This window comes from Rhineura floridana, chromosome 3, assembly GCF_030035675.1.
Source record: "Rhineura floridana isolate rRhiFlo1 chromosome 3, rRhiFlo1.hap2, whole genome shotgun sequence".
NCBI lineage: Eukaryota > Metazoa > Chordata > Lepidosauria > Squamata > Rhineuridae > Rhineura > Rhineura floridana.
In genome coordinates this window covers 103,874,614-103,900,387 of record NC_084482.1, presented here as the reverse complement: position 1 = coordinate 103,900,387, position 25,774 = coordinate 103,874,614, and positions in this window count along the sequence as shown.

Genomic DNA, 25,774 nt, shown 5'->3' with positions numbered 1-25,774 from the left:
ATAACTTTCTCCTACAGAAAGTGGAGGAAGCAACCAGAGGATCAGCTGTCACCAGGTATGGACATGAAACTTGTCAAGGATTATCAAAACCTTGGCACAGTCATTAACCAAAATGGAGACAATAGTCAAGAAATCAGAAGAAGGCTAGGACTGGGGGGAGCAGTTATGAGAAAACTAGAAAAGCAAAGTCAAGGAAGCTCTTAGAGGCAAAAAGTCTTCCTTCAGAAAATGGAAGTCCTGTCCGAATGAAGAAAATAAAAAAGAACACAAACTCTGGCAAATGAAATGCAAGAAGACAATAAGGGATGCTAAAAAAGAATTTGAGGAGCACATTGCTAAGAACATAAAAACCAACAACAAAAAATTCTATAAATACATTCAATGCAGGAGACCATCTAGGGAGGCGATTAGACCCTTGGATGATAAGGGAGTCAAAGGTGTACTAAAGAACGATAAGGAGATTGCAGAGAAGCTAAATGAATTCTTTGCATCTGTCTTCACAGTGGAAAATATAGGGCAGATCCCTGAACCTGAACTAACATTTGCAGGAAGGGATTCTGAGGAACTGAGACAAATAGTGGTAACGAGAGAGGAAGTTCTAGGCTTAATGGACAATATAAAAACTGACGAATCACCGGGCCCGGATGGCATCCACCCGAGAGTTCTCAAAGAACTCAAATGTGAAATTGCTGATCTGCTAACTAAAATATGTAACTTGTCCCTCGGGTCCTCCTCCGTGCCTGAGGACTGGAAAGTGGCAAATGTAACGCCAATTTTCAAAAAGGGATCCAGAGGGCATCCCGGAAATTACAGGCCAGTTAGCTTAACTTCTGTCCCTGGAAAACTGGTAGAAAGTATTATTAAAGCTAGATTAACTAAGCACATAGAAGAACAAGCCTTGCTGAAGCAGAGCCAGCATGGCTTCTGCAAGGGAAAGTCCTGTCTCAGTAACCTCTTAGAATTCTTTGAGAGTGTCAACAAGTATACAGATAGAGGTGATCCAGTGGACATAGTGTACTTAGAATTTCAAAAAGCTTTTGACAAGGTACCTCACCAAAGACTTCTGAGGAAGCTTAGCAGTCATGGAATAAGAGGAGAGGTCCTCTTGTGGATAAGGAATTGGTTAAGAAGCAGAAAGCAGAGAGTAGGAATAAATGGAGAGTTCTCCCAATGGAGGGCTGTAGAAAGTGGAGTCCCTCAAGGATCAGTATTGGGACCTGTACTTTTCAACTTGTTCATTAATGACCTAGAATTAGGAGTGAGCAGTGAAGTGGCCAAGTTTGCTGATGACACTAAATTGTTCAGGGTTGTTAAAACAAAAAGAGATTGCGAAGAGCTCCAAAAAGACCTCTCCAAACTGAGTGAATGGGTGGAAAAATGGCAAATGCAATTCAATATAAACAAGTGTAAAATTATGCATATTGGAGCAAAAAATCTTAATTTCACATATACACTCATGGGGTCTGAACTGGCGGTGACTGACCAGGAGAGAGACCTCGGGGTTGTAGTGGACAGCACGATGAAAATGTCGACCCAGTGTGCGGCAGCTGTGAAAAAGGCAAATTCCATGCTAGCGATAATTAGGAAAGGTATTGAAAATAAAACAGCCGATATCATAATGCCGTTGTATAAATCTATGGTGCAGCTGCATTTGGAATACTGTGTACAGTTCTGGTCGCCTCATCTCAAAAAGGATATTCTAGAGTTGGAAAAGGTTCAGAAGAGGGCAACCAGAATGATCAAAGGGATGGAGCGACTCCCTTACGAGGAAAGGTTGCAGCATTTGGGGCTTTTTAGTTTAGAGAAAAGGCGGGTCAGAGGAGACATCCAAGATGGCTGCCGAGCTGGTAGGAGTTTGTTTGTGCTGCTCTCCCACACTCTCTAAACTTTAATTTCTACCGCAAGTAGCATCAAGGGTCTGAGTTTGTTAAACTGTCTCAGATTTTCTGTTTTTATCAGCACACACCTGCCAGCTGAGAGGATATTGTGAAGGTCGGTCAATCTGCTTTTGGTCCTTTTTTTCTTCTTCCCATTTTCTCTCATTAGAGGCTCCGCGATTTACGGCCTGAGTTAAGATATCTTATGTGGGAGAGCCTTGTGTATAAATAATGGTACACACAAGGAAAATGTGCCGTGACCAAGGAATTCAGCTGGAGGAGGTTACAGGAGAGACTTTAGGTGGAGTGAAACAACTCAAAATTACTCAATTCCTCCTCCCGAATAAGGCTGAGAAGAGAGCTCCTTGCCCCTCCATGTCGGTCGCTGACCCACAATTAAAGGAGCCTGACCACCCATTCAACTCTACCCTGTCTGCTTCTCCCACTGGAGCTGGACTGGACTGGTCTATAGATTTTAGAGACACACCCAGGTTACAGGAGTTGTTACTACCAGCTAGTTTGAACCTCACCTTGGAGCTGGCCCAGGCTGAGATCCCGATAAAGCCCCACTCCTGTACGCCTAGGGGAGTTCCAGTATCTGCTTCAGGCATTTCTGTGGTCTCGAGTCCCCAATGCCCTCCGACGACTCCGCGCCATTTGTCAGCTGCAGCCGCCCGGGAAAATGAAGGTATCAGCCATGCCCTTCTCTTTACTGATCATCAGCGCTTGAATTCCCAACTGGCGATAGTTTCGAGTGAGATTGCATGTATTAAAAATTTCATCTCGGAGACTAATGGCTTATTAAGAACACTTACTGAGGAATTCACAAAGTTAATCTCGTCTTTCAAGCATGTCATCCCTGCTATCAAATCGACCCCAGTTCTGGCTTGTAAACGCAGACTGAAACACAAAGCCGCTCTAAATGTAAAAAAATCTAAAAACATTAAAAGGTATAAACATCCGAGAGGCAGGAAGATGAATTTTCATAAGCTCTTCAAAATAATGGAGGCGCTACTGAATGTTGGGACTGCAGACGGGAACTGCTCTCGATCAATTGCTCCCCATGGTGCCTCCTCCAAACATCGAATTGAGCCGCCTCCTTCATCCCTGGACTCCTTACCCCGTCGATGCGACTTCCTTGGACATCCTGAGTCCCGAAAGGCGGGACAGTTTGGAACACATCTTGAAGGTGTCCCCTTCACTTCGTGAAGCGAAGCATTGGATTTTAAAATATAGCCGGAACAAGATAGCCCTACTAAACTTACCTGGCTGTAGTCCTAGAGAACACTATGTTAAGAGGAGATCCCATGTCTGTAAAGTTTTACAATCATTGAACCTGGTATTTATAAAACCAGAGGACATTGTACAAGTAGATTTTCTTTCCAATTCCTCCACAAATATGTCGGTTTTGCTCACCTTTAAGAACCCAGAGGAGGTAAGCTGGGTAATTGCAAACAGGCACCTTCTACTTAGGCATGGAATTCATACTCAAAGACATTTCTTAAACCTAGCGAAACCTTAACCACTGTATATACCTCGGCGACGCCCTGTTCTAATATCATCTGTTCCCATTCCAGAGAGGGCGTTAAGACCTTTGGACAGGTGCACAGCTCCTGCTATTTCTGAATCTTGCCCTATGAACCCCAACTAGGTTTCTTCCCTTCAGTGGAACCCATTACGTACCTCTCCTCCAGCTACTGGGGCCAACGCACCGAGGGATGCTATAGAATCTACTCTTACTAAGCCCCCCAGGGAATATAGTCTCCTTGGTTCAGACTTCGCTAGTCACGACCTTGTCGTGGTGGACGAGGTAAACTCTGCTATTATTTCACCGCCTGCTAATGCGATCCAGCAGCGGACTTCAGATCCGGCTTGCACTTGCGACCAAGTGGATGTATCCTTCGACTTTTCCTGTGAAGGTGAGGAAGATCTCATAACAAACTTTTCCACCTTTCCTGAATATGCACAATGGGACATCATTAACAAATTGCAAATCCTACTCAAAAACCTCCAGGCTAGAAGGACTGATTCAAGATTTTTGGAGGATTTTGAACTAGGCTCGCCCTCCAGAGACCACACTTCGGCTCCGCCGTCTTCACTACTTCCTCTGCCGCATCCTTACTCGAATGTCTGTAGACCTGCCCTGACCTGCAAGGCAACAATCCACCAGGAGGAATCCAGCTCTCCTTGACAATCCTCGCCCATTTCGCGTCCAGCTCTGTCTTCTCTTGCAGCTGCCTCATGGAATGTGGCAGGTTGGCAAACTAAATTGGTAGACCGTGGTTTTATCGAGTTTTGTATGCGATTCCAGATTGTACGTATACAAGAATCCTGGATTATTTCCTCGACCTTTCCCTCCCTTCCTGGCTATGTTGCTCATGCCCTCCCTGCCATTAGATCTCATAAGGGGGGTAGACCTCGGGGAGGTTTGGCTACCTTAATTTCAGTAGACTGGAATACAACTGTCTCAGAGATCGTTGTGATTCCATCAAATAACATCCTGATTAATAAAATCTCTTGGCCTGCAAATTTTGAAATAATTGTGATCAATGTCTATGTGCCTCCATCGAGAGCCAAGCATGGGTGCCCCTTGATTTGGTCAGATCTAGACCAGGTACTGACATCCTTGTATCAGCAGCTTCAGGATCCATTACTTTTGCTGACTGGTGACTTTAATGCCAGATTAGGTTTAAATAACTCGGTTATTGGCAGTAAATTGGGGCTGTCCCCGGACGACCTTTTTGTCCTCCCTTGTAGGAACTCTAAGGATGCTGCCATAAACTCTGCAGGGCAATCTCTCTTTAAACTTGTTTACAAATGTCATCTTTTTGTATGCAACGGCTCTTATTTAAACCTTGATTCTGACGTGCATACTTATCTCGGCCCGTGAGGCAGGAGTATAATTGATTATATGGTCCTCTCACAACCCCTTATTTCTCACATAAAATTTTTTGGGGTAACTTCCAGATCTGAGAGTGACCATATGCCCATACACTCCCTCTTCTCTATTCCCCTGCATTCCATTCCCAGCACTTTTACCCCGTCTGGGACCCTAACATCCCAGGGGGGCAGTAGGATTCGTTGGAATGGGAAATTGTATGAGACTATAAATTCCTTTTTAAATCTTCCTTTGATGTCAGAATTGAGACACCGCCTTTTGTCCTCATTTGATCCAACCAGCTTGTATGACTCTATTGTTATGATGCTAAAGCCCCTGCTGTCTACCACTCAATCTGTCACACCGAAGAATAGCGGCTGGTTTGATAATTGCTGTGTAGTAGTGAAACGCAAGCTAGGCCAGGCCATCAGGTCCCTAAGGCAGGTGGACTCGCAAGCAAATTTTTACACCTATTTATCATACAGGCAGTCCTATAAAAAACTTTTGACCACAAAAAAAGCCAATTATATTCAGCAACAATGGAGGGAGTTGGGCCTCACCTCCCTAGAGAAAAATGCATCCAAATTCTGGGAACTTGTTTCGAAGGGACTGAAGGGGGAGCAAGTAGCCATCAATAATCAAATAACATCAGACCAATGGAGCTCATATTTCTCCACACTTTATAAAAATATTTCGCCCTGCCCCCAGTCTTCCCTTACCACTTTATCTAGATCCTTACAATTTTCCCCAGAATGGGAACCGGTCTCTCCTACAGAGGTTGTTTTATTGATCAATTCGGTGCCTGACAATAAGGCCCCTGGAGAGGACATGCTTCCAGCAGAGTTATTCAAGTCTAATCCCAATTGGTGGGCCCCCGTTTTTGCCAAACTGTTCACTTTTATTAATTCTTATGGTGATGTTCCCAAGGGCTGGGGAATCAGTACGGTGATCCCTCTTTACAAAAGTGGTGCTAAGTCCGACCCCAAAAATTTCAGGCCGGTCAGTCTATTGGTCATTGCGTCCAAACTTTATACTAAGTATCTTCTAGCGAAATTGGACCGGTGGGCTAATGAGAATGCCATTATTGCACTGGAACAGGCAGGGTTCGTTAAAAGTAAATCTATGATTGATCAGTGTTATGTTTTATCTCACCTCATTCAGAAATATGCATTCCATAACAGAAAAGAACTATTTGTTGCCTCCGTAGATTTCTCGTCTGCCTTTGATTTGGTAGACAGAGAACGCCTCTGGCAGAAACTTGGCGCTACAAATATAGACAAACGGTTACTCCTACTCCTGCAAATTTTGCACTCTGACACATCCCTTAGGGTGAGACTAGGGGCTAATGGTCAACTTTCAGAGGCGATCCCTACCCATCATGGGGTTCGCCAGGGCTGTTTACTAGCCCCCTTTCTTTTTAACTTTTATATAAATAATATCGTACAGGAACTTTCAGGCTCAATGCATTTTCCACCCTCAATTTTATCTGTTAAACTTTCTGTTTTACTTTATGCCGATGATCTGGCCCTCATCTCAACCACTCAAGTTGGAATGAGGAGGCTGTTACACAGCCTGGGTCTATTCTGTGCTAAGGAACGTCTCCTCATTAATTACTCCAAGACGAAAGTGGTAGTGTTTGGGGAAAAACAAACCAAACACGTCTGGAGACTTAATAACAAGATTATACAACAGCAACAGAGTTACCGTTATCTGGGCCTTAATTTCACTTCCAATTTGTCCTGGAATTCCCATCTTGACTCCGTCAGGCTGAAGGCTGCCCATTCCATACACCAGCTATGCCGTTTCTTTACCCGCAAGGGAGGTAGTTTGGTTCCCCCTGCCCTGGAAATCTTTCGCAGGAAGATAATTCCACAGCTCTTATATGGGGCAGAGATCTGGGGTTATGGCAACATCTCTTCCCTTGAAAAAGTTCAGAACGCTTACCTCAGGTTTATTCTGGCAACTCCCCGTGGCACGCCAGCCTCTCTATTAAGGTTAGAGACCGGCTCGCACCCGATACAATCGCTGGCCCATGCCACTTTGGCATCCTACTGGTTGCAGCTTGCCGGCATGGATGATTCCTGTTTACCTAAAAAGTGTTTTTTCGAACAACTCCAATCATCTTATCACTCTACTTGGTTAAATCGAACCAAAACTAAATTGGCCGCTTACGGGATCTCCATTGCCCTTTTACCTTTGCACCCTTCTTTGAGGGCAAAAAAACTGCTGAAGGGCAGGATCTTTTTATATGCTCAAAGATGGATGCCTTATTCAGCTTCCCAGTCGTCCTTCTCCTTATGGTATCTTGGTACAAGACGACGTTTAGCATGGAGCCATATTTTTCCTTCCTTTCTGCTCCATCGTTGAGGAGGTCTTTTACTGCCTTACGCCTCCAAATCATGCCTTCAGCTATCCTTGAAGGTCGTTATGCTAGCATTCCCCCCCACTCTCAAGTTTGTATATGCCATTCGGGAGAGGTGGAGGATGTTGCCCACTACCTTCTGAGATGCCCTCTTTACAAAGATCCCAGGTCTAAAATTTTATTTCCCATAATCCACCCTATGTCGGATAGGCCTATGCCGGAACAAATATTTATTCTTCTGGCTGGTACGGATGTTCATATAACATTTCGGGTCACCAACTTTGCTTTGGCAGCCGGGAAGATCAGGGCTAACCGCGTAAAACAATTAGAGTCAGCTTGATATTGTTTTCGCTGATTTTAAATGTACATGCATATGTCTACTAATGTAGGTTCTTATGTATGAATGTATATATTTATTTTTGGATGTTTTTAGTATATCCCATAATATTTTATGTATTTCATGTATTTTTAATTTCTTGCGGTGGCTAATAGCTTTGAGCAATAAAGGTTTATTCATTCATTTCATGATAGAAGTGTATAAAATTATGCATGGCATTGAGAAAGTGGATAGAGAAAAGTTCTTCTCCCTCTCTCATAATACTAGAACTCGTGGACATTCAAAGAAGCTGAATGTTGGAAGATTCAGGACAGACAAAAGGAAGTACTTCTTTACTCAGTGCATAGTTAAACTATGGAATTTGCTCCCACAAGATGCAGTAATGGCCACCAGCTTGGATGGCTTTAAAAGAAGATTAGACAAATTCATGGAGGACAGCACTATCAATGGCTACTAGCCATGATGGCTGTGCTCTGCCACCCTAGTCAGAGGCAGCATGCTTCTGAAGACCAGTTGCCGGAAGCCTCAGGAGGGGAGAGTGTTCTTGCACTCGGGTCCTGCTTGCGGGCTTCCCCCAGGCACCTGGTTGGCCACTGTGAGAACAGGATGCTGGACTAGATGGCCACTGGCCTGATCCAGCAGGCTCTTCTTATGTTCTTATGTCCTCAAATGCAAAGATGTATCACTCAACACTAAAGTCAGGATCATTCAGACCATGGTATTCCTAATCTCTATGTATGGATGTGAAAGTTGGGCAGTGAAAAATGTGGTGTTGGAGGAGAGCTTTGTGCATACCATAGACTGCAAAAAAGACAAATAATTGGGTGTTAGAACCAATTACACCAGAACTATCACTAGAAGCTAAAATGATGAAACTGAGGTTATCATTCTTTGGACACATGATGAGAAGGCATGATTCACTAGAAAAGACAATCATGCTGGGAAAAACAGCAGGGAGTAGAAAAAGAGGAAGACCAAACAAGATATGGGTTGATTCCATAAAGGAAGCCACAGAGCTGAACTTACAAGATCTGAACAGGGTGGTTCACGACAGATGCTATTAGAGGTCACTGAATCATAGGGTCGCCATAAGTCGTAATCGACTTGAAGGCATAAACAACAACAACAAGGCTTGCCTAAGCAAAAAAGTTTTAGCTAGTTTTGAAAACAGTATATCTTATGGGTCGGTGCAATGAAATGACACTGTGACATTTGTTTTATGTTTTATGTGTTATGTTAATGTTTTATATTTTATATTTTATGTTATGTTAATGTTTATTTATACCCCTCCTTTCGGCCAAACAGCCCTCAAGGTGGCTTACAGAAAAGTAAACACAAATATAAAAATACATCAACAAGGCAATACATCAATAAAGCAATACATTGTACAAAAAAATAAATTAAATAGCAAATGACATTAAGAAAAAATATCCAGGAAAGGCATTCCATCTCGCCTGAACTTACAGCTATTTCAAGGCGCGGTACACCAGTCCAAAACAGCAACAGCCTGAGGCTCAGGCCATGGTGCGCTTGTTCCATCAGCGCAAGGGTTTACGCTTGCACAATGGAACGTACACCCCTCTCTGCCCTCCATGCGTGCCCCATGCCCTGACAAGTCTGCTCTGGCAGGTTGGAGGGAAACACAGAACAGATTTAGGGATCATATGAGGGGAAGAGAAGGGGGGGAATTGATCAAGTGTAAATGCACTGATGGAATGAGTTAGTTGGATACGCCCCCCCCTTAGGCTGCAATCCTAAGGGGAACAAAAACCAAAGGAAGTTCCAGCCACCGTATCCTATACCCTGCTGTGCTTGTGCCAGCAGGGCAAAAGAAAGGCTCTTGCACTCCCCCTATCCTTTTTAGATTCACCCCTACTTTTTAAAAAACAGTTTCCCATTGAGAACAATGGAAGAGAAATCACAAGGAGAGATTTAGACAGCCAGGTTCAGCTCCAAATGGTTTTCCCGTCCTATTGCAGTCAAGGGCATAACAAATGGAAGAAACCCTTCAGCAATGTGTAATGGGGAGGAGGTGGAATGGAGTCTGAGGCAGTGGCCCTTGGTATGAGAACAGGGCTGTTACAAGCATGTCCCTCTTTTTGTCTGAAATATTAAAGCAGGGAAGAAGTACTGGTGGCTCTCCAGATATTGTGGGATGCCTCCTCCCATCAGCCCCAGCCAGCGTTCCTCCCCCTTACATTTACATCCTGTCCAGCACATTTCTTCCAACATGAAATCCAAGATTACCAAACATATGGCTCCTGGTGATCACCCAACCCAGACCTGCTTAGCTTTAGCAAGATGATGGCCTATGTGCCTTCAGATCATACTCTGGGCACAGTTATAGGTCAGGGACCGGAGTTGTAGTTTGACAACATCTAAAAGGCCAAAGGTTTCTGATCCCTGTGTTTAACAGCATGCAGAATATATACAATATAGCTATGGTTTTTAAGCTTTCAAGTTTCAAAGGGACCCTTGCCTGTTCAGCAAGCTATGCATGCTTGTCCTGGAGCCCCGGTCTGTTTCAAAGGCTTCTGGAAAAGGTGTATGTTCAGTGCATCCAGAGTCATGGCCAGATCCAACCATTACTTCAGGTTAAAAGACAGCGGAGCTAGACATTGACACTAATGGAAGCTGTCTTTCCTGGGGCTATTAGCAGCTACAGGAGATGTGTTGCGTTCACTGGAACCATGGCAGGGAATGACTAACCTCCTCCCACATGTGACAGTGTAGGCATTTTATTTTATGAGATATTTATAATTTGACCCCAGCACTCTTCAGTAGGGATCCTACTATCCTGCCTGAAGATGCAAACCTGGAGTTCATTGGAGTCTCCTCACCTTCTAAACCAAGCAGTGATAGATCAGAACAGTTCAAATTATTTTAAAGATTTATAACAGAATTTAATTATAACAGAATAAGTAAGAAATAAAAGAAAATGAACAACACATACAAAACTTCTCACATGTCTAAGGCCCTCTTGCTTCTTTCCTACACTTACTTAGTTCCTCTATTCCAGATCTTACCCATCTCTCTCACTCTCATTCTCCACTGTCTATTTGATCATGGTGTTTTACCCCTTTCCCTATCTCCACACAACTTGTGGTTCTGTCTTCCTGATTAGTTCTCAAAGCCACTTTTAGACTCTTGACGATAACCCTTTCATCCAGTTCTCTTCTATTACTGCCTTGTGCCTCCTATTAGCAAGATGCAACATTAGCCTGCTTTTAGCAAGAAGCATCATCACATGAGATGTTTAGCATTATGCCTAGTTTGCCCTGAGTATGCATCCAAGAGCACATCCAACAGCCCCAAGTCTGGTGCTGGTGGGAAAGCTGTCTTTTGAGAGACATTTGTCAGCAGTTATTGAATCCATGATAAACTTCTAAGGAAACACCAGATGATCCCCCAGAACACAGTTTGAAGCCTATTGTAATACAAGAAGTATAAAATATACAGTGGCATGTTGTCTCTTTAGATAAATATGATGGAAGCTCCACAAACAGTTTGTTCTTGGCTAGCTTCAACAGAGCTCAGCAAAGAACACATGGTATAAATTCACTGTTCTGTAGTGGGCTGAAGAAATGAACCATTTAGCGCAGTGGGCAGTGCAAGAATTGTAAAGGATCTCTCTCGCAGCTTGGCTCCTTATCCAGTTCGAGGTTTGCCTTTCTTCCAACCCCTGATTTTCATGTCACAATAGATTTCAACAATGCACTGTAGAGTCACACAAGCTTTATAAGGTTCTTCTCCTGGTCAGGCTTCATGGATAAACAGGATTATGCCAAATACAAACAGAGTCACATGAATTTTTCTCTCTCTGCTCATTGTGCCAATTGCCAACTAGAGTTGAAGGCAGCAGCCACCTGTGTCAGGTGTGTTTGACATTCACACTGATCCCAGCCCACCTGTATCTGCAGAGTGAGCAATATTAGAGAAAGTTGATTTCAGGCAGCAATTAGTTTCTGACACAGGGAACAAAAATGAAAAGGCTCCTCTTTCAGGGGTGGTATTTGATCTACAGTCTGATTATCCAGCTGGCAATGCTGCAGCCCTTTGTCTTGCGCAGTCAATCAATGGAGAACCCTGGTACTTTTCCGACTTATAAGACCAGTCCTGTTACTCTTTGAACTCTCAGCTTGCTGCCACCTATTACTGGTGGAGGGCCAAGACATCTTTCGCTTTATTAGGCCATTCCTCTTCAATGTGTGAAGCTGCACTCTTTGAACTACTTTTTGGTATTAGTACTATTAGTTTTTACACAGATATCTGTCTCATATTTATACAAATGATACCTCTAAGATAGGCTCAGATGAGAGTATTGCAATGCAGTAAGCAACAAAATCAAGAAACATACCAGGAAAGGTGGTCAGATGCAGAGGAGTTCCTGTCCCTGTACAATTCCGTCTTCTATATACTGTATATTTTAAAGATACAGGAATATTTTGCATCCTTTGCATCTAGTCATCCTAACTCCACAAGAATCAAAAACTTAGTCAGGACTGTTCTTTTTTTAAAAAATTGGTTGGGTCATAGTCAAAACTTATTTAAGTCCATATCCATTGACTTTTGGATTCTACCATCACCAACAACTTTTCCTAACAATGTTGAGTAAAAGTTCCTATGGAAATTGATGAGGAGTCATTCATATGAGCCAAACTACGTGTTCACTACTATCCCATGGTACAGCTTTTCTGGATTTTACTATTTCAGACTCATATGGCCTATTGCACATTTTAATACCCACTACTTTCCCCTCCTCATTGAACGCATCTGCTTATAATATCTAGATTGCTCAGACCATCATATTTATTATTTATTTATTTATTATTTAATTTATATCCCACCCTTCCTCCCAGCAGGAGCCCAGGGCGGCAAACAAAGCACTAAAAACACTTTAAAACATCATTAAAACAGATCTTAAAATACATTAAAACAAAACAGTTAAAAACATTTTAAAAAAACTTTAAAAAAAGGGTTAAAAACATTATTAAAAAACATATTAAGCAATTCTAACACAGATGCAGACTGGGATAGGTCTCAACCTAAAAGGCTTCTTGAAAGAGGAAAGTCTTCAAAAGGCACCGAAAAGATAGCAGAGATGGCGCCTGCCTAATATTCAAAGGGAGAGAATTCCACAGGGTAGGTGCTGCCACACTAAAGGTCCATTTCCTATATTGTGCAGAACGAACCTCCTGATAAGATGGTATCTGCAGGAGGCCCTCACCTGCAGAGCACAGTGATCGATTGGGTATATAAGGGGTAAGATGGTCTTTCAGGTACCCTGATCCCGAGCTGTATAGGGCTTTGTACACCAAAACTAGAACCTTGAACTTGGCCTGGTAGCAAATGGGCAGCCAGTGCAATTCTTTCAGCAGTGGGGTGACATGTTGGCAATACTCTGCCCCAGTGAGCAGTCTCACCGCCGCATTTTGCATCAGCTGCAGCTTCCGGACCAACCTCAAGGGCAGCCCCACATAGAGCACATTACAGTAATCCAGCCTGGAGGTTACCAGTGCATGGACAACAGTGGTCAGGCTATTCCGGTCCAGAAACGGCCACAGCTGTCTCACCAGCCGAAGCTGGTAAAAGGCACTCCTAGCCACTGAGGTCACCTGGGCCTCTAGCGACAAAGATGGATCCAGGAGCACCCCCAGACTACAGACCTGCTCTTTCAGAGGGAGTACGATCCCGTCCAAAGCAGGCAACTGACCAATGATCTGAACTCAGGAACCACCAACCCACAGCGCCTCCGTCTTGCTAGGATTCAGACTCAGTTTATTGGCCCTCATCCAGCCCACCACAGAGTCCAGGCAGTGGCCCAGGGCTTGCACAGCCTCTCCCGATTCAGATGTTACTAAGAAATAGAGCTGGGCATCATCAGCATACTGCTGACACCTTGTCCCAAATTTCCTGATGACTGCTCCCAAGGGCTTCATATAGATGTTAAACAGCATGGGGGACAAGATGGTACCCTGCGGCACCCCACAGCACAGCTGCCAGGGTGCCAAAAGACAGTCACCCAATGCTATTCTCTGAAAGCAACCTTGGAGATAGGATCAGAACCACTGTAAAACAGTGCCTCCAATACCCAGCTCACCAAGTCAGCTCAAAAGGATACCATGGTCAATGGTATCAAAAGTGGCTGAGAGATCAAGTAAGAATAACAGGGTTGCACTCCCCTGTCCTTCTCCCCATAAAGGTCATCCATCAGGGCGACCAAGGCCAATTCAGTCCCATAACCAGGCCTGAACCCAGACTGGGATGGGTCAAGATAATCTGTTTCATCCAACAGTACTTACAGTTGCTGCACCACAACCCTCAATCACCTTCCCTAAGAAGGGGGTATTTGCAACCGGTCGGTAGTTGTCACAAACCAGTGGGTCCAGGGTGAGCTTTTTCAGGACTGGTCAGATCACTGCCTCTTTCAAGGCGGCTGGAACCACTCCCTCCCACAATGAACCGTTGACCACACCCCGGATCCACTAAGTCAGAGCCCCTCGGCAAGTTTGAATAAGCCAAGAAGGGCAAGGGTCGAGAGGACACGTTGCTGGCCGCATCAATGCAAGCACTTTATCTACGTCATCAGGCCACATCAACTTAAACCATTCCCAAGAAGTTGCAACAGACGTTGCACTGGACACCTCATTGGGGATTACAGTAGATGTGGATGGGGCATCAAGACTGCTACGGAGGTGAGCAACTTTACCTCCAAAGTGCTTTGCAAACAGTTCACAGTGGGCCTCCGAAGGGTCTAAGACTCCATTTTCTGGAGTTGATATCAACAGACATACTGTAAACGAGAGAAATTATATAAGTAACTGGTAGCTACAGGCAACTTAATTACATTTTTTTGGTTTTTCTTTTTTTAAAAAAAGCCAAAATATGTTTTACCATCCAGAATCACCTTGGAAAACAGTGATGCTATATATATGACACATCTATAATTAAATTATCAATTTCTTTTATAGAAAGTTTGTTGATACTGGTATATTTCAAATCTATTAATAATCTGAAAACAATCATGTAGATTTTTATTGGAGCTAAGGTTGAACAACCCATAAATTTCAGCTGGTGTTAATCTATAAATCTCTAAATTACTGAGACTTTCATCTTTTAAACTATACACTATCATAGACTTTGTGGTCAGTCAAGAATAGTCCCTTGATGATGCCCTTGGGGGCTGGGAAAACTAGTCAGCAAAAAGGCTATAGTGACACATAACCTACATCTCTGGTACTAACTTTCCTACTGTCATTGGACATGATGCTCTTTGGGGAATATATGGGATCGGTCTCCCTTAGTATCTCCAGGGCCAGTTCTAAACGGCAGCCAGGTGGGGCACTGGCCTGAGGGCCCCTGGAGCTACAGGGGGCCCTCCGCTCTCCTTCTGTGATCAGCGGAAGCATCCGCAGACCGCCATCCCACCGCTTTACCTACCTTTCCATTGTTTTTTGCGGCGTGCAGATTTGCCATCAAACAAGATGCTGGCCGAGGTTTCCTTAAGGGGCTGAAGCCTCTGCCGCAATCTTGGCTGATGGCACACATGCATGCTACACGCGCACATCACTGCCATCAACAAAGATGGTGGCAGAGGCTTCAGCCCCTTAGGGAAACCTCGGCCGCCATCTTGATTGATGGCAAACCTGTGCGCGCCACAAAAAACAATGGAAAGGTAGGTGAAGCGTGGGGATAGTGGGGGGATGGTGGGCGGCACCGAAGCTCCTGTCTTGCGGTCCGTGGATGCTTAAGGTCCACGGATTGCAGAGGGGCCCAGGGCAGGCTGGTAACCAAGGGCCCCAGCATGCCTGGCGCAGGCCCTGAGTATCTCTATGGTATAAGCCCTTAGTGTTAGCAATTAGAGAGGCTATCAAGTTCAATGAAGCAATGCAAATGTCGATTGTGACTGCATTAGAACCAAGCCTCCTTGATAACATAAAGAAGCATCCTCAAAGCTAGTTCCCCAGCTTTATAACTTCTTCCTCAAGAGACATGGTAAAGTGTAAGCCAGAAAGAGCTTTGAGAAAAGTCTAAAAGTTCATCTGATGCAATTCTACTGTTGAATCAAAGCAATTTCTGGCCTATGAGAACCCTGAATGGGAAACTAGATATAATCCACCTTAGAGGAGTACATGGTAAAAGTATCATTAAACATGTATTAGTATTACCTCATTTTTTCCCTTCCTGGTAGGGCTTTGGTATCTTTTAAATGCTACATGACATGCAGATGTTCAGTGAATGAACCTTTTCCAATGAGAGAGGCTCAGTGATAGGCATAATGGTCCAATTCCTGCTTAAGATGCAGCTATTTTTTTTAGAGAAAAAGTCCTGGCGGGGGGCGGAGGTTGAAAACCTGGTCATATACAATTTCTTTGGCTATTCATTCATTTGAATTAAGGGAAACAAACAAAAATGCAACTAATGTGAAAAATTTCTAACAAAGTTGTCAGAGACCTGAACCACTCATCACTTATGCTGAACAAAAACTGGCTTTGTTCCCATTTGACCAAAGCCTAAATATCTTGCATGTGAAACAAAGCAGAACGTTAATAGAGCTCTGCATCAATAATCCATGTAGCTCCAAATTCTCTCTTCTAATGGCACCTGAGAGCTTCATAGAAAAAACATAAAAAGCTGAATAAGGCTATGCCAACCCTGCTGACCTGCAGATGAAGTCCACAGGATGTTATTCTTTATTTCATTTTTCTTTTCTTTTCTGAATTGCTTTTTATGAAGCATCTCAAAGCAATTTCACAATAAAAACATTTATAAACAATTGCATATATAAAAACAATTAAAGCACTTGTATATATAAAAACAAAGCAATTGCATGTATAAAAACAATTTCAAATCCAATAGAGATATTCTATAATGGTTATTTTGAAAACTGATTTTATTTTGAAAAAGAAATTACGCTAACTACTTTTTTAACATCTGACTTATCAGTAATTTTAATGTATATTTCATGTTCTATGTAAACTGCTTTGAGGTTTTGATGATTAACTGGTATGTAAATCCTGTTAAATAAAAATTCTGACTAGGATCAAAATCTCCACTCAGAAGGCTTGTTTGAAAGATAAACGTCTTCAAGAGATGCCAAAAAGACCATAGAGAAGGAGCTGTCTGATATGCAATGGGAGGGAGTTCCAAAGGTAATGGGCTGCTGTGCTAAAGGCCTGATTTCAACACGGTGTGGAATTGACCTCTTGAGAAGATGGTACCTGCAGGATGGCCTCTCCTGCACAGCGCAGTAATTGGTTGGGTATATAAGGGATGAGACAATCTTTTAGGTATCCTGAATTTTATTTAACATCTTTATACTTTGTTAACACAGAGAATAAATTTGACTTTTTAAAAAATTCTGTTTTCATTTCTGTTGAACAGATCCTGGAAATTCTCTGCATTGGCATTACTATACTTGTTAGTTAAGCCATAAACAAAACTCCAAAAACCCACATTTTGTAACCTTTGCCTAAATTAGTGGAACTATTCCAGAATAACTTGTTGCACAATTATTGCAAGATGAGTTACTAAATAGGTTTTTTTCCAGGCACATCACACAATTGTAAATAGCAGGCTATCTGGAGTATATCACTGGTGAATAGCACTCACATTAGTCAAAAGGAACTGGAAAGGCACCCAACCCCTCTGTTATAACAAATACACAATGCACTAGTTTCATGTTTCACAAATCTCAGTCTGCCAACAGGTGGCAGGGCAGACTACTAGTTTTTGTTTTTTACCAGAGGCAGCCGAAAGGCTCACCTGAATTTAATCACATTCACATGCCATTATTTTCTTTAAATACTTAAACTACCTGCCTTCAAATCCAGTTCTTTCTTTTGGCTCATGGAAATAATTATTTCATTTTACACAAAGCTATCAATAGCAATATGTTCAGTTACATGCGTTTTCATTTATTTCAGTACAATCTTAGAAGTATAACTTTTAGTCTCTATTAGAAATGCATGCAGAGAGACCAAAACTTTGTGGAGTGGTGAAATTAATGTTGTCGAGTATGCTATAGACTTAGGACGACTTCACACATTACATTTTTAGGCATATACCTAAGATTTCCTAAGAGCACACACGAAGAAGTAGTTGCAAGCACATGTATCATAGTGGTATGCTTGTCAGGGAGCTGTGATTAGCTCTGTTGTCAATGGCAAACTCAGGTTTGCCCCTACATATCATGTGAAATGGCCTGTATCCATAAATAGTTGCTTGTACAACCATGAGGTGGTCAGAAGCTTTCGCTCTTGTTTTCAACTAACCATGGTTTCTGATTTCATTTAAACTAACAACTGTGATTAGTATTAACTATGGAACAATAAACATGGTTTGAAGTTGGCTTGCTTCCCTTAGCCATAGTTAACACTAGCCAGAGTTTGTCTAGATTTGGACATTACATCACAGTTAGTTAAAAATGGATGCTAGAGCTTCTGGCCTCTTCATGGCCATGCCAGAAAATATGGGAGGATGGAGCACATGAGTTCCAAGGCTCACACCATAGTTCGTTAGTAGTATGTGTGAACCCAGCCAATCTCTGTTCAGAGGGGCTAAAATATATGGTCACATCCGCACTATACATTTAAAGCAGTCTCATACCACTTTAACAGTGATGGCTTCCCCAGTGCATCTTGGGATGTGTAGTTTGTCAAGGGTACTGAGAGTAGTCAGAGCTACAATTCCCAGCACCCTTAACAAACTGTAGTTGCCAAGATTTGGGGGGGGGGAAGCAAAAGTGTGTCAAATTAGGAGTTCCCAAACTGTGGTCCATGGACCAGCAGTGGTCCAAGGGCTTTATTCAGGTGGTCCATGGTATGTCTGCATTAAATATTTATATAGTTTTTAAATTGTATTTTATTGCTTCTTTTAGTTCCTATATTGTATTTTATTGTATTACAATTTGCATTCCATAGAATTCAAATGGTAATACTATAAATCACAATGTAAGAAAAAAAAGCATTATAAATATAACTAAAAATCATACTGCATCTAGGCAACACGTTACAATCATTGCAAAAGGCAGAAAAATCATTAACTAGTCCACTAAGACCATCAGCAGTTTTCAAGTGGTCTACAGGGGGAGGAACTTGGGAACCACTGCTTCAAATATATGGTATGGATGTGACCTGCATTCCAATTAAAACAGAAGGGGAGGAATCATGGATGTCTATTAGTGATGGGGATGGTGGTGCCACATGACTGTGGTAGTTTAGGAAAAGATTTGTTAAAGTAGATGGTCTAATGCAGGGGTGAGGGATGCTTTTCAGTCCGAGGGCCGCATTCCCTTCTGGTGGGTAGAGCCAAAATCAAAGTGGGCAGTTCAATTAATGCCAATGTTACCTCTGTTCACCAGGCTAGTTTCTACACACTCACACACCCCTCTCTATCCTCCATCCAGGCAAACAAGAGTCATTATCAGAGTTTCAAGGCACCAGCCAGCCAGCCAAAAACACTCAAAGAAAGTGTGAATCAGGCTGGTGAGGCTGAGGCGTGTGGCTGAATGAGACAGAGAGTCCTAAAGGACCCCATTTGGCCTCGAGCCTGAGGTTTGCCAACTCTGGTCTAATAGAATCACAAAAGAAAAAGGGAATGAACAAAGATGAAGAGGCTGTTCGATGTGTCCTGTTATATGCAGATGATTCCTGCTTATTTTGATGTATTTTATTATTTGAATATGCTGTTATTACATCTGTTATCTGAATAAAATATCCTCAAAATTCCAGCCTTTTTATTGAGATGATTATTTTAATAACTTTTAAAAAGTGAATGAATGGACACAAAACAAAAAAAGCCCTTCATTGCTTGAGAACAGATTAAAGAAGCTGGAATCATTCATCAAAGCTTCTGGTTCTATTGACACAATTCTTTACCCATATATCTAGAAAGTGTGTTAAAACATCTTTTTCTTAAAAAAAAAGTCCTGTGATAATTTGTCACCAGAGATCTACAGCCAATTTCATTCTTAAACAACATTCTCACAATTTCCTTATGTTTGAGAATGTGGATTCTACAGTGAGGCCCTTAAGCCTGTTTTCTGACAGAAAGGTCTATATTAGCTAGGGGATGTTTGACAAACAAGCCGAAGGATCTTGAGATTAAACAAAATATTTGTTATTGGGTTTGGCAAAGGACACAAGTTACTTTTGTGTATATCCAGTCAGCTTTATAATGAACTTGTTTAGATAATATCAACCCTTTCGGAGAACAAAGGCCCCATCCAGACAAGATTTATGTACGTGGAGCACCACTAAAGTTAACTGGAACCACATAGACCAATTGACGTGAATGAGACTTCTCTTGCTTTTTGTAACTATATTAGTAGAAATGTTTTAATGAATGCAACAATGAGCTACAAATTGTTAGAAAATTCATAGTGATCTTATTCCAAATAACTCTTTGACAAAGACTATGGTTCTAGGTCCAGGACTTGATCTGTAAGTGAAATGTTTCTTGCAGCTCAGATTTCAAGCATTGGTTCCTGTGGTTTTGTTAGAGAGCAAAATGTTAAAAATTAGTTTACAGCAGATTGGGAGATTGGTAAAAGAAGAGTGAAATTAAAAACGTGTAGCTCTTCATTGATAAACTGTTGTATTTGGGGTTCCATAAAGGTCCTTCATTTCTCTAATATTTTAAAAAATACTTTGGCCCTCGTTTAGATCTGAATCTTACAAACCTTCCTGCAGCTATTTCACAATGCCAAAGATGATCCCAATGGAGTAAGGTGTCCTCTCTAATCTAGATTTGGTAAACATGAAATCCAAATGTTTATATTTAAATTGGTGGTTAGTGTTGTGATAATCATATTTCATTTTTTAAAAAGTAAATTATATATTTTTCCTTTATAAATTGCAAATTATGATACCTATTTCATGAGCATTCTTTGTATATGTTTTTAAAAATACAGTTTTTGTCCATTTAAAGTAGCAATCTAGCATGTTTAACCAGTTTTATGCTAAGAAGCCATACTGAACAATGTGCTAGTTTAAAAAATGGAAGGCAAAGCTAAGGCTGATTTTTTTCTCAGACTAAATTAAGTGTTCTCGACATTTGTCTCCCAAATAACTACGTTTAGGTCTGGAAGGTAATGTTCCAATACTAAAAATTGCTGTTCTAGTTAAAATAGTTTTGAATGAGCATTGGTTATAATTAGGTCTGCAAATATCATAGACTGTGACATCATGGCAACATTACTGTGAAGTTCTAAAGGCTTTTTAGGACAGACATGGCTGATTGTGTTTTTCACCTTATTAAAGCCTCAGGAGCATTTCTCTGAATTAAAGCAAAAGATTAACTCACCCACTGAAGTGGCTCAGTCCTTTTCATGTTTACTTGTAAGTCCTACTGGTTCTGCTACTTCCTAGTAAGTGTGTTTAGGATTGTAGTCTGAAAGACTTAATTTTGGCTGGGTTATGCCCTTCGTTTTTAGAATATTATGATCAGACCTAAGCCTTTAAGGAAGGCAAATAAACAAACAGATGAATAAAATCACCAGGACTTATTTCTAAGTAACGTGTTCAGGACTGGTGTCGGTAAGCTTTCAGGAATCAAAAGTCACTTAATAAAACAACATTAAGCATGATGCCAGACTATTTTTTTAATCAAAGTTTCCATGAAGTACTTATAATGTCTGCCTTTAGGTAGTGGTTTCTGAATTAGGAGATACATACTAAAAAGGGAAAAGCCAAAGCGACTAGCTAAAAGCCATCAAATCCTCCATTTGAAGATGCATCTTCTAGCCATCAGTATCTACTGAGAAAAATGTTAAACTAAAGAACAATAATTTCTTAAACGTTATCATGGAGGGATCAGCATATTAGAAATGTATTAAAAAATCTTGCATGAAGACATGGAAGAGGTATCTGACACAGGCTAACCTCAAATTCTAAACAAGGAGATGTGTTGCAGACTTCATTATGTCTTTTTATTTTTCTTATGATTTCTTTTTTTGCATTCAGTACAACATCTGTGTTTTCCTTCAACTCAACAAGCTTTGATATAAACAGAAATATTCTCACGAGTTCATCAACTTTTATTGGATCTGTTTTCTCTCTAGAGAGCATAAAGGGGGAAAAATCAATAAATTTCCAGGATTATTCTCTTCTCTTCAGGGTATTTTAGAGTGCAAGCCTCTGTACACTTACCTGGGAGTCACTGAACTCAGTAAGATTTACTTCTGACTAGACATGCATAAGAGCATGCTGCCAGACTGCAATTCTGAGTACTCTAGGAATTGAGTGTCATTAAAATCAAAAGGAAACATTTTCAAATTGAAAAAGGTAGCTTTAAATTACCGTAGGTTGTGATTCATGGGTGCAGTCTTCAACTCATTGAAGCCATTGATGACACTCCAGTTTTTTGCTCCTTTGCGGTGAGATGTAGAGAAACACAAGCAAGGGTTTGTTTTCCTTTTCTGGACGTTAACCCCAACCCTCCAGGATTCCTAAACTGTGGTCTATGGATTTGTGGTTGATGGAATGTCCATCACATTAAATACATTGATGTTTCATTGTATTTTCATTGCTTCTTTTCTATCTGTGGAATTCAAACTGTAATAAAATAAAATACAGTATATAAGAAATAAGAGATAAAATACAATTAAAAATTTTACAGCTTGAGGTGCCAGTGACAATTTTGCTATTACTGTGCACTCCAAGTAGGAAAAATCCATTATTAATTTAGCAACATATTTCCAAAACAATTTAATAAAAAATAAAGTATTTTAAGATGTTTTAATTAAAAGAGCATTCAAAGAGTTATGCCAATTTTGTTTGTATTGGTATACATTCTATACATATAATTTAGTGGGACAACATTGTGTGTGTGTGTTTTTCCCCTCAACATTTTATCTTCTAAGTCACAACTGGATGAAATTTGTTCTTTCGTGAAAAGTGAGTCCAAGGAAGGTATTAATCTTAACATTTTTCTTTGAATACTCCATTTTGCTTTTTAAAAAGCATTGTCTTTTTTTATCCCCTGGTCATTTTTTCCTTGCACATAATCTATGGATGAACAATTTTTGAATGGCAAGCTCAGCTGCCATAGCAACATACCATATAGCTTAATGGTTTGACATAGGAGCTTCTACAAGGGTAAAAGATCAGAGAAAAAGATCCAGTTCTCATTGTCAGAAACAAGATACAATTTTTTGCTATCAAACCTTATACTTGATCGTAAACTTTGTCTCCTCAACCCTTGAAAGGAAACAGGATTCCACAATCAACTTGTATGCTCAATATGCATAAGAAGTTGGTACAGGGTACAAAATCCCCTGCTGTCAGGAATAGAATGATCTTCAAAGGGGATCCATGGGAACATAGGAATCTGCCTTATACCAAGTCAGACCAGTGGTCCATCTAGCTGAGTACACTGACTGCAGTGACTCTTTTAGAGCCTGTAGTTTGGTTTTGCAACAAAACTAACCATACAACCCTACACATGTTTACTTAGACGTAAGTGCCATGGTGTTCAAGAGCTTTTCTTACAAGTCAGTGTGCATAAGATTGCAGGCTGAACATTTATTGTGGTATCAGATGCCTTATCCAGATAAATAAAGGACTTCTAAATCTCATCTCACACAATAGTTAGTCCCAGGTTTCAGTATGCACATGCATAGCAGCTGGGGCTGCGGAAATGTCACCCCATTAAAGAACTGATAATTTTCTAATGAGCCATTTGGTAGGGGGAATAAATCCCCACCTTTCCTAAGCAGCTGATCAGCACTGTCATCAATTTTCTTTTTTTTTTTGATAATTTTTTTATTTTAAAGAAAATAAAAAAAATAACATACAAAAAAAAATAAAAAAATGCAAAAAAAAGATGACTTCCGATCTATCTTCGATCAGTTGTAACAGATACATATAAAGATACCTTGTTCACTAATAAATTACATACTCTCCTTTTTTCTCAATTAAATAATCTAATTAATCGTCAAAACCCAATATCACGAATTCATTTTCTGTGTCTCGCACTGTCATCAATTTTCTAAGCGGATTATGTCTAGCTATTGGAGTGGAGAGGAACTGTGTTCACAGAACCATTGATGTACACAATTCCTCTTGCAGCTAGGAATACGAGCATCAGGGCCTGCTTCCACCCTGCTTCCATAAGTGTATGCTCTGAAGTTTGATTAAACCAATAAGTATTAATATGCCACACAAATTTTTATTATGTGATTGAATATTCAGATCTGGTATACTTCCAACTGTGTTACAAATTCTCCCCAAAAATTAGCAGACCTTTTGGGTGCTTACCAACTTGGATAAAAATTAGAATTGATTACATTTGCCAAACTTTAGCTGCCCAACACTTTTTTTCTTTACTGAGTCATTATGGGGGGGAGGCTTCTTTGTATATTAGGGGTTCAACTCTTCAAAAACATTTCCCATAAGCCTGATCTTTTAACATCTTAAAATCTACATATTAATAAGTCTTGCTGGATAAATCTATCTAATTCTATCCTAGTTCAAAGTCATTAACAGCAATATTTTGCCAGCATTGCCAATGTTGCTAATAGATGTTTAGGACTGAGATCGCCTAATTTTGATGTGCCCTTCCAATCTGAACAAAAAAATTGCATATCATTTCAAAGAGCAAAAATGTCTTGTGTACATAAGTGATTGAAGGATTTGTCTGTATATTGCAATTAAAGTGTATTTATTGCATGACTGCTTTTGTTTGGTCTTGATGGTTGCTGGGATGAGTAAGGCATGTGGATAGTTGGCTGGTATTTTAATTTAGTTAGTGCCAAGCTAGATGACATGTTAAATGTATGTATACATTTAATATGTCTTGCTTTTACTTTCACAATAACAAGAGGTTATTGTGTGCCTATGTGTGTTCGCATCAGTCTTGGGGCCACAGCATCCGGGGGGGGGGACTTAACCATTTCTCTCTGGTTAACTCTCATTGGTCCCAGTGAAACTAACCCCTCAGTTGCTCATTCCCCATGGAGAGAAGCTGCCTTTGGCACCAAGTTTTTGGAGTGTGATCTGCTTTAATGCTTAACCTGCAAACTCATTTTTGATCTTCTTGTTCTTATGTGCCTTCAAGTCGATCACGACTTATGGCAACCCTATGAATCAGCGACAACAAGTAGCATGTGTTATAAACCACCCTGTTCAGATCTTGTAAGTTCAGGTCTGTGGCTTCCGTTATGGAATCAATCCATCTCTTATTTGGCCTTCCTCTTTTTCTACTCCCTGCTGTTTTTCCCAGCATTATTACCTTTTCTAATGAATCATGTCTTCTCATTATGTGTCCAAAGTATAACCTCAGTTTCATCATTTTAGCTTCTAATGATAGTTCTGGTTTAATTTGTTCTAACACACATTTGTCTTTTTTGCAGTCCATGGTATACGCAATGCTCTCCTCCAACACCACATTTCGAATGAGTTGATTTTTCTCTTATCCGCTTTTTTCACTGTCCAACTTTCACATCCATACATAGAGATCGGGAATACCATGGTCTGAATGATCCTGACTTTGGTGTTCAGCGATACGTCTTTCCATTTGAGGTCCTTTTCTAGTTCTCTCATAGCTGCCCTCCCCAGTCCTAGCCTTCTTCTGATTTCTTGACTATTGTCTCCATTTTGGTTAATAACTGTGCCAAGGTATTGATAATCCTTGATAAATTCAATGTCCTCATTGTCAACGTTAAAGTTACATAAATCTTTGTTGTAATTACTTTAGTCTTTTTGACGTTCAGCTGTAGTCCTACTCTTGTGCTTTCCTCTTTCACTTTCATCAGCATTTGTTTCAAATCATTACTGGTTTCTGCTAGTAGTATTGTATTGTCTGCATATCTTAAATTATGATTTATGCACTGGCTTCCTGTTTGTTTCCGGGCTAGATTCAAAGTGCTGGTTTTGACCTATAAAGCCCTACACGGCATGGGACCGCAATACCTGGTGGAACGCCTCTCCCAATATGAACCTACCCGGACACTGCGCTCAACATCTAAGGCCCTCCTCCGAGTGCCATCCCATCGAGAAGCTCGGAGGGTGGTGACTAGAACCAGGGCCTTTTCTGTGGTGGCCCCCGAACTGTGAAACAGTCTCCCCGATGAGGTGCACCTTGCGCCGACACTACTATCTTTTCGGCACCAGGTGAAAACCTTTTTATACTCCCAGGCATTTTAAAGTGTGTTTTAATAGCATTTTCATCATTATTTGTATTTTGGATGTTGTTTGGTTCTTTTATTGTTTGTTTGTTTTGTTTTCTTGATTTATTGTATTATTGTATTTATACATTGCTTGTTTTTTTATCTTTTTGTACACCGCCCAGAGAGCCTTCGGGCTTAGGGCGGTATATAA